Source organism: Boleophthalmus pectinirostris, unplaced genomic scaffold, assembly GCF_026225935.1.
Source record: "Boleophthalmus pectinirostris isolate CB_2022bp ecotype Guang Dong unplaced genomic scaffold, ASM2622593v1 HiC_scaffold_8, whole genome shotgun sequence".
NCBI lineage: Eukaryota > Metazoa > Chordata > Actinopteri > Gobiiformes > Gobiidae > Boleophthalmus > Boleophthalmus pectinirostris.
Window position 1 is genome coordinate 8,918,526 of NW_026571515.1, and position 8,745 is coordinate 8,927,270.

Sequence of the window (8,745 nt, forward strand, 5' to 3'; positions counted from 1 at the left end):
CGACTTCAGTAAACTACAAAGCCGCACCACCCGCAGCGCACGCAAACACACACGGAGCAGACAGCGACCGCACAGAGAAAAACACCCACAGCCACACTCATCACTCCACGCCGACGAGGAACGGAACGGAGGAATGAACTGAAAAAGTGAGTGCAATGTGCCACTCTGAGCAAACAACTGAGTCACTGCGAACACGCCGACAATCCGTTGGTCCCAGACAGCACCCTCCCTACACGCCACAACTGAACAAAGCCCAGAGTCGCCGTGAACGCGACAAACAAAGTCCCACTGACCCATCCAACTGTTGTGTTTCGTTTAAATGTCCAGTGTGTTTTAATTGTGAAAAAAGTTCTAAAATAGACCATTCTATGACAGTGTGCCTTATAATCCAGAGCGCCCTATCGTGTGTGGAAAATACTGTATTCATATTCATGGATTCATGGATTCAATTTGTATTCGTATTAATTGAAATTGTGCAAGACGTTAGCAAAAGAGTAAGTTGGCCATTTGAGATGTGACAAGCTTTTTACACCACATGTGGCAGCAAATGTGTCAGAAGACCTTCAGAGGAAATACTGTGAGGGAATGAACACAAGGGACTGTTGGATTGTGTGAAATGATTTTACAGCAAATGTGGCAGAAGATCTTCCAAAATAAACACTTTGAGCGAATGAACCATTTTGTCGCCAAACGAAACAACAGAGCGGAGTAAGAACGAGGCCTGTCCTGAACCAGAAGATGGACACATTTGGCTCTTGCACAGGATCTGCTGACCCCATCTGACCAGTCCTCCTGATAAACTGCACTGAGACCTTTGACTGAGACACTAAAACTTGTTATTTGTTCATTATGTTTGTTAGTTTAGGTTATTTTGGTTATACATTTTTGCATATATTTTAGACCACTTTTGTTAATTTTCCTTTTTTCCATTTTTTCCATCTTGGCTTTGTTACTACTCTAACTCTAGCTGAGAAGGGTCTTATCAAAAGCAATCTATTTCACTACCATTAGAATGACTTCTGGCATTTTTGGTAGTGGAAAGTTAAGAATGCCAACTCACATCAAGTCTCAGTTTACGTTGATTTATGAGCCCTTGTATAAGTGCGCCAGGTTACTTTACTTTGCTTTGTCAGTGGAACTGGACTTGAACTTTTGTCTAGCAATTTAGCAAGAGGCTGAGCAGCTTAAAATAATTCTTTAGCTGTAATTGAATTTGTATTAAAGGGCTTATGTCTGAGGCAGTGTAGAGAAATGCATCGTGCTTCTAAATGGGAGATGGATTTTCAAGGTAATTAGACTTTGCTTGAAGCGTCTAAAAGTTTTCGAACTAAATTACGCTGGTGGTGAATAGGGCTGGATAGTTTCATTTCAATGCAATGGCAATGGGGACTTTTTTTTTTTTATGTTAGAATGATCATGAGCTGCATCAGAACAAGTAAAAGAGCGCATAGACTAGTATACTCCCATGGACCACTATGGAACCTACCTTGACCACTGAGGGATTACACAGATATAAGACCACATGGTAAAACGAAAGTACTGAATATTGAATATTTTTTATGCTTTTCATTGTCACTGTGGCATCGGAATCAGCAATATTTAAGCATCGAAATCAAGTTTGGTAAATTTTTTAAACTCATACTTGATTTCATATTTTTTGGACTATAAGGCACAATATCAATAATGTTAAATTCTCTCGTCTATTTTCATACATAAGGCGCACCTGATTATAAGTCGCATTAAGCAAAACAAGCGGACGACACTTGAGACTGATCCCTTAGCCCAGGCGTCCACGATCCATTGATCCATTCTATGTGCAATACTGAAGACCATGTAGAACATCTCTGATACAAAGCACTTTATAACTGATATTTATCCTGTTTAATGCTGCTGTATATAAACATAGTCATATTACTGTAAATGCTGCGCTGTTACCTTTATTGTACATAATAATTTTTAAGCCTTTATCTATTATCTGTTTTATTGCATGGTACATTTTTGCCCTGCTGTTCTTGAATTGCGCGTTGCAACACTGGAATTTCCCCACTGTGGGACTAATAAAGGCATATCTTATCTTATATCTTATCTTATCTTATTGGCAGATCGTGGCGTAATTCGCCCGGTGTTGCCTCCCTGTCTTGGTGAATGTGGATTATGAATGTGAATGTGGGTGGAGAATTTAAGTTTGTTTTTTTAATTACCTACGAGGTGGACTCAAATACGCATTGAGTAATAATGTGTTTAATGCAGCTTTGTGCACATTTGTTTACGTTTTACAGAAACAGAAACTTAAAACCTAAGATTTAAGCCTAGTGGCTAATTTGCATAAACGATAAGCGCTGAAAAAACAGCCCACTCCTTGTGCGCTGATGTGGTCAGCTTCTGTCAGGCTTCACAAGGCTCCTGACTACAGTAGCTGTAATGCTCCGACAATCCATCAAGCGGTGAGGCTTCGTAGCTTACCAAAGTCGTACTAAAACATTCGGACAGATTTCTGAGCGCCATGTACCACATAAAATCGGTTCAAAGTCAGTAAGCACAACCAGAATGAATACATAAGGCGCACCGGATTATAAGGCGCACTGTTGATTTTTGAGAAAATTAATGGATTTAAGTGCAAGTCTCTGAAAAATATGGTAAATTGAGTTTGAAATTTTTGTAACATGACAACACTACTGATTCGTTAAAGTCCATTCCCATGGGTTATGAAATCACTTGGTCAGGAAAGAAACCAACAGCATATGAAAGGAACAAAAAATGATTCTTTTATATGTAATAATGTAAGAAAGTGAGTCTTCCTTGCTGTGTAGTTACCCTCCTTGAGCTACCAACAGATAAATCAATACACTTACCATTTGCTTTTTTCAGAAAAATCTAGACTGACTGACAGGTGAGTCGCTTGTTAATGTATTCGCCGTCATGTTTGGAAAATTTTATATTTGCGGTAAGCACCATGTCAGTCAAACCGCCCCCATCCAAGTACTGTGGAATCACTTCTGTCAGGTTCACAAAGGTTCAAAAGCAGTTGGCGCTTTGAAAACCTCAAATCACAACAAGCTTTAGAGTACACAGAAATATTTGACACAGTGAATTGTTGATTTACAGAAATACAAAAGAACATGTTAGAAAGTCTTATTTTGCTTTCTGTCTGCTTTTAAATGTACGACAAACCCAAATATTGATCTTAAAGGACACACATTAAAAAGCTCACTGCGTTATTTTCTGATCTATGTTATAAAGTTTCCTCGTCAAAAACATACCTGGAGTTGTGTTTTGTTTCATTCATGTTGGTTTCAATAATCCTTAGTTAAAAGTCCTTTGCTTCTGAGTCTCAGTAAATTTGAATTTTCCCAGGATTGTTACGTCACAGACACTACATACAGTTTATTTTAGTCCATAGATAATCGTCCAACTTGTTAATATAAACACGCATGCAATTTGATGGAAGAAATGCTTTGAACGTCTTGGGGCATATTTGTTATTAGCTCAGACTATTTTTTCCCTCATGGTGATTTCCTCGGTTGCCAGTAGATGGAGCACTGCACCAAATTTGATTGGGAAGAGTTCTGAGGTATTCAAGAGCAATTTTGAAATGTCACTAACAATACAAACAATGCATATTAAGTGTATTTTAAGTGACTTACAGTATGAATAATAGAAAGAGCTTCATTGACTTCCATTCATTTCCTGTCCAAAATGCATTAAAAGATTTTTTTTTTTTCAACTTCTAATGGTTCAGCAAAATGGTAAAATGCAAAGTCCATTTGCAGCATCAGGAGTTGGAGGTTCTGCTAGTGTGTTCTTGGGAAAGACGCTTCACCCTCTCTGTTTATAAGTGTCAGTGGGGTTGGTTGGAGAAGCCATTGTACAGCAACAACATGCTATGGTTGTCACAAAAATTTAAAAAACTAGATACTCAAGACACAACGGATTCCAGGCACTCCAAAACAGTAGAAAAAGTTAACACATCGCACGAGGAAAAATATATAATTAAAAGGCCTTTATTTGAATGGCCAAAGCCAACATGTTTTCGACCTCAACTGGTCTTTAGCTGAGCACAAATACGCAATCAGGGTTAAAAATCAAGATTACCCAATGGCTCGCCATTTTTGTGAGAATCATAATAGCAATGACAGTCTGCTTCGTATTGAGGGTATTGAACATGTGAAACCACTGGCAAGAGGTGGAGACAGACTTCAAAAATTAAATCAAAGAGAAGCTTTCTGGATTCATAAACTGAGAGCATGTGAACATCCAGGTTTAAATGAGGACTTTGATTTGTCCTGTTTTTTATAATTGTTCTTTTATAATTGTTTTATATATATATATATATATATATATATATATATATATTTTTTTTTTTTTTTTTTTTTTTTGCCTGTACCATGTCCTGTTCTTTGTGCACCTGTTTTGTCTGCCTCCAATTTACTCCAGCCTTGTTATTGGTTGATGTGTTCTATTTGAAGGCCACACCCATGCTTTGTTCTTAATTAAGCCCTGATGAAGACCAGTTGAGGTCGAAACATGTTGGCTTTGGCCATTCAAATAAAGGCCTTTTAATTATATATTTTTCCTCGTGCGATGTGTTAACTTTTTCTACTGTTTTGGAGTTGCCTGGAATCCGTTGTGTCTTGAGTCTTGATCCTTTTTTCCAAGAGCACCCTCTATTTGCTCCTACTGATTGGAACACCTCCAGCAAACAGCCACATTTTTGTTCTTTCAACCTAGATACTCATTTGAGCAGGTGTCATTACTAAAAAAGTCACATTTACAGGACAGAAATGAACCTTTCCTGAAGCTTTAAAATGATCTTGAGCTGTATCAGAACACGTATAAGAGCACAGAGACGAGTATACACCCATGGATTACACAGATACACTACCGGTGAAAAGTTTTAAAACACCCTAATTTTTCCAGTTTTTTATTGCAATTCAAGTCGTGCAAGTCCAATGAAGAGCTTGAAATAGTACAAAGGTAAGAACTGAACAGACAGAGGTAAAAAAAAAGACAAAAGGTAACAAAACACAAGTCCAAGCTCTGCCAAAACTATCTCAGGAAAAAAAAAGCAAGATGGTAAATTTGAAAACATGGAGTGTCCAGCACAGTCTCCAGACTCAAACCCCATCGAGCTGGTTTGGGATGAACTGGACAGAAGAGTGAAAACCAAACAATCTACAAGTGCCACACATTTATGGGAACTTGTGCAACAGACTTGGGAAGAACTTCCCGAAAAATATTAGATTTCTATTGTAGAAAGAACAAGCCACGAGTGTGTTCAGCTGTTAAATCTGCCAAAGGTGGACACTTTCATGAATCAAAAGTTTAGAATACATTTCGGTCAACAGTAAACTGTGAAAAAATTGGAAAAAGTGTGGTGTTTTGAAACTTTTGACCGGTAGTGTATAAGGAAGTAATACGATTTAATATTGGAAATCACATTCAATATTTTTTTTTTATTCTTATTGAGGTATCAAAATCAGTATTGAGTATTGAATCTATTTCTTAGTATCGAAATCAAGTTTGAAATTTCAGAATTGTGACAGCACATATTTCATACTCCAAGATCCTGGCTCAGATCTGGACAAGGATCCCAAGAAGCTGCACTGTGGTTTCTCCCTTCATCTTTTTTTTTATTTTAATCAGTTTTTTCTCCCATGTATTTAAGCAAAATTTATTCCAGTACAGATATATTGTATAAACATCTCATAGATCGAACTATACCTATAATTAAAAATCACACTCTCGACATGAACGGTTTTGGTTGAGCGGTCAGATTCACAGACCCACAGGTTGGCGGTGCAAAATCAGCTCCCAAAATTGAATGCTGTCATTGTGTCCATGGGCAAGACACCTAACCCACCTCACCCTAGTGTCTGCGTACAGTGGAGTATGAAGCCGAGTGGTTCCTTGACGTAAAGAGCTTTGAGCGCTTCGAAGGTGGAGCAACGCTAGATATAAATATGACCATTTTACCGTGATCATTTCATTATCCGTTATTCAGGGGGTCTACGTTTGCATGCTAGTTGTTGTTAACTTTACTGTGATGGCAAATCTACACTCTGGTCTCTGGAAGTTGTGAAAAGCACTTATAAACTCATAATTAGGAATGCTCTGAACGCAAAAGGGAGGAATAAGTTTGGACCCCTGTAAACTGTTTTAAACGACCTCGCTCTTTTGCTTGTAGCTTTCCCTGGATAATCTGAGACAAGACAACACTGTCACTAAGCTCGCTGCCACATACGCCCAGGGATGTCTTATTATTTCAGAGACAGTGTCAAAATCTTGCTTAAGTCGCAACATCAAACAATCCCTTTTTCATCCAAACATTTCTTCTTCAAATATTCCTTTCGCACTTTGATCCACAGTGGAGTCTGCAATTACTCAAAGTGCTATTCTGTTTGAGTTTTGCTTCTGTTCCTCAAAAACAACTGGGGTGATCTTTTTATTTTTTTTTTTTCTGGCAAGCTTAACGGTTGAGACCAGATTTGAGCTTGATCTTTTAATAGAATACTGTTCAAAGTTCACTTTTTAAGCGCATACAGAAAAATTTAAGAAAAGACTGAAATATGAACTGACAAACTAACAGAACATTTTAGAACATGTTTATACAGATCACAGACTGTATATATAAATGTACACACGTTAGTCGCTGCGTTCCAAACAAGAAGTGAGCATGGGGGGCGCTTCTGGCTCCATCAACTCTGGCACCAGTTAACTTCCACTTTTTCAATCTTCTCTCTGTAACTGCTGCCATTTTGGTCTTAAAATGTTCGTATTAACCCTCTCTTATTAAATTCCTATTCCTGATATGGAACTTGGCTTCAAATTTACCCCTGTAGTCGGCCTTGTGAGCTTCATTTGACTGGAGCTTTGGGTAATTTGACGCTATGGGTGACGTCACACTCTTTTTACAGTTTAAACCAGGGATGGGCAATTATTTTTTCTACATGAGAAACAGAAAATACTGCGGAGGGCCACGCCAAAATGCTTAACTCGATCGTATTTCTTTATAAAAAGCAGTGAATAGCATTGTCTTGATAAGCTGGTAAGATTAAGGCTACGTTCAGACTGCAGGGCTTAACGCTCAATTATGATTTTTTTGTGAAATCCGATGTTTTTGCGAGGTCGTTCACATTTCCAATTAAATGTGACTTGTATGTGATCTCCACTGTGAACATTAAATGGCCCAAAAGTGTCCCGCATGTGCACTGGAGACATGACGACGTCAACCGCAGCGAGCGTGCTCTGTGTTTACGGAAGTTGTTCAAACATGGACGCGAGCATCGAGCACCTGGAGATTTTAAAGTTCCTCTCGTACCGGAGCCAGAACATGAACAACTTACTTGTTTTAAGGAGGAGATTGAGAAGGAGAAGGACAAGGTTTTTGGACATGGCGTTTTGTGGGACAGCGGCAGCAACGTCCATTGAAAGGAAAGTGTGTGCGCCAAGAGTGGTGAGTGGTCATGTGCTTTGCTTCAGTGACACGGAGTTCATTAACAATTTTCGCCTATTTCAGCGCAGAATAGTGACGTTTGTGTCTTGATGATAACGTGTAGGTCGGATGAATGCGCTTTATCCGTTCACACTGAAGTCGCATGTCAAAAGATCAGATATGTATCGGTTTCAGGACCACATATCCAAGTGGCCTGGGTCGCATTTGAAAAAATTGGATCTGTGTCGTTCAGACTGTCATTAAAAGATCAGATACAGGTCACATAGGGGCCAAAAAATCTGATTTGGGTCACTTCAGGCTGCAGTGTGAACGCAGCCTAAGACTAAATTATGACTAAGCAATTAAAAAGTGATGTTGCCTTACAAAAAATGCCATTTAAAAAAACACTTCTAAATTAAAAGCAATGCAGCTTTAGTCCATGCATGAGGTCAAATTATAAAATATGTTTATTTTGTAATTCCAAATGACCTTAAATGGGCCGGTCAGAGCTGTATGGACCCAGGAGATGTACAGAGAGATGTAGGTCTGATCTAAACTATTGGCTAAACGATTTCATGCAGAATAAAGGGCGAAGTATAGTTCTGCGTCGATTCAACACGCACTGCCGCCGTCGCCTTGTCACCGTCGTTTCTGATTTATGGATCTGCGTTGAGGTCGATGTGCATTCATATCTATATCTAGGTCTATGCGTGTGACCTGCAGACGTATAATCTCTGAAAAGTTTAACATGAACCATCTCCAACACGACAGAAGCACAGAACAGACTCACCATCAGCAGAACACCCCTCTGTCACAGAAAGAACACACATAATCCAATGAGTCATGTCCTTTTTAAGTCTGACAGAAGCTGACAGGGCACAAGGAGCGAGCTGTTTTTTAAGAGCTTAGTTTATGCAAATTAGTCATGTGGTTTTAAGTTTAGTTTCTGTAAAATGTAAACAAATGTGCGCAAAGCTAAATTAAACACACTATTACTCCATGTATATTGAAAGATGGGAAAGCAGAGTAAAGGAAATGTGTGTAGAGCGGTGGTAGAGAGGACCAATCACAGCTCTTATTGTCTGCGTCGATTCCCCTGCTGTCTGCGATTTGACGTTGGACCGTAAATTGGCCTTAAAACAGGATATTTTGTTGTTTGTGAAGGAGATTATAGTACGAGTAAAACTTACAGCCTTTGCAATTTGCTCATTATGTCCATTCAAATTCCGATTTTAACTCAATTACAATTAATCATGCAGCCTCAACCGAGACTGTAGCAGCACATGTCACAGTTCTACTTTATTTACTACTTT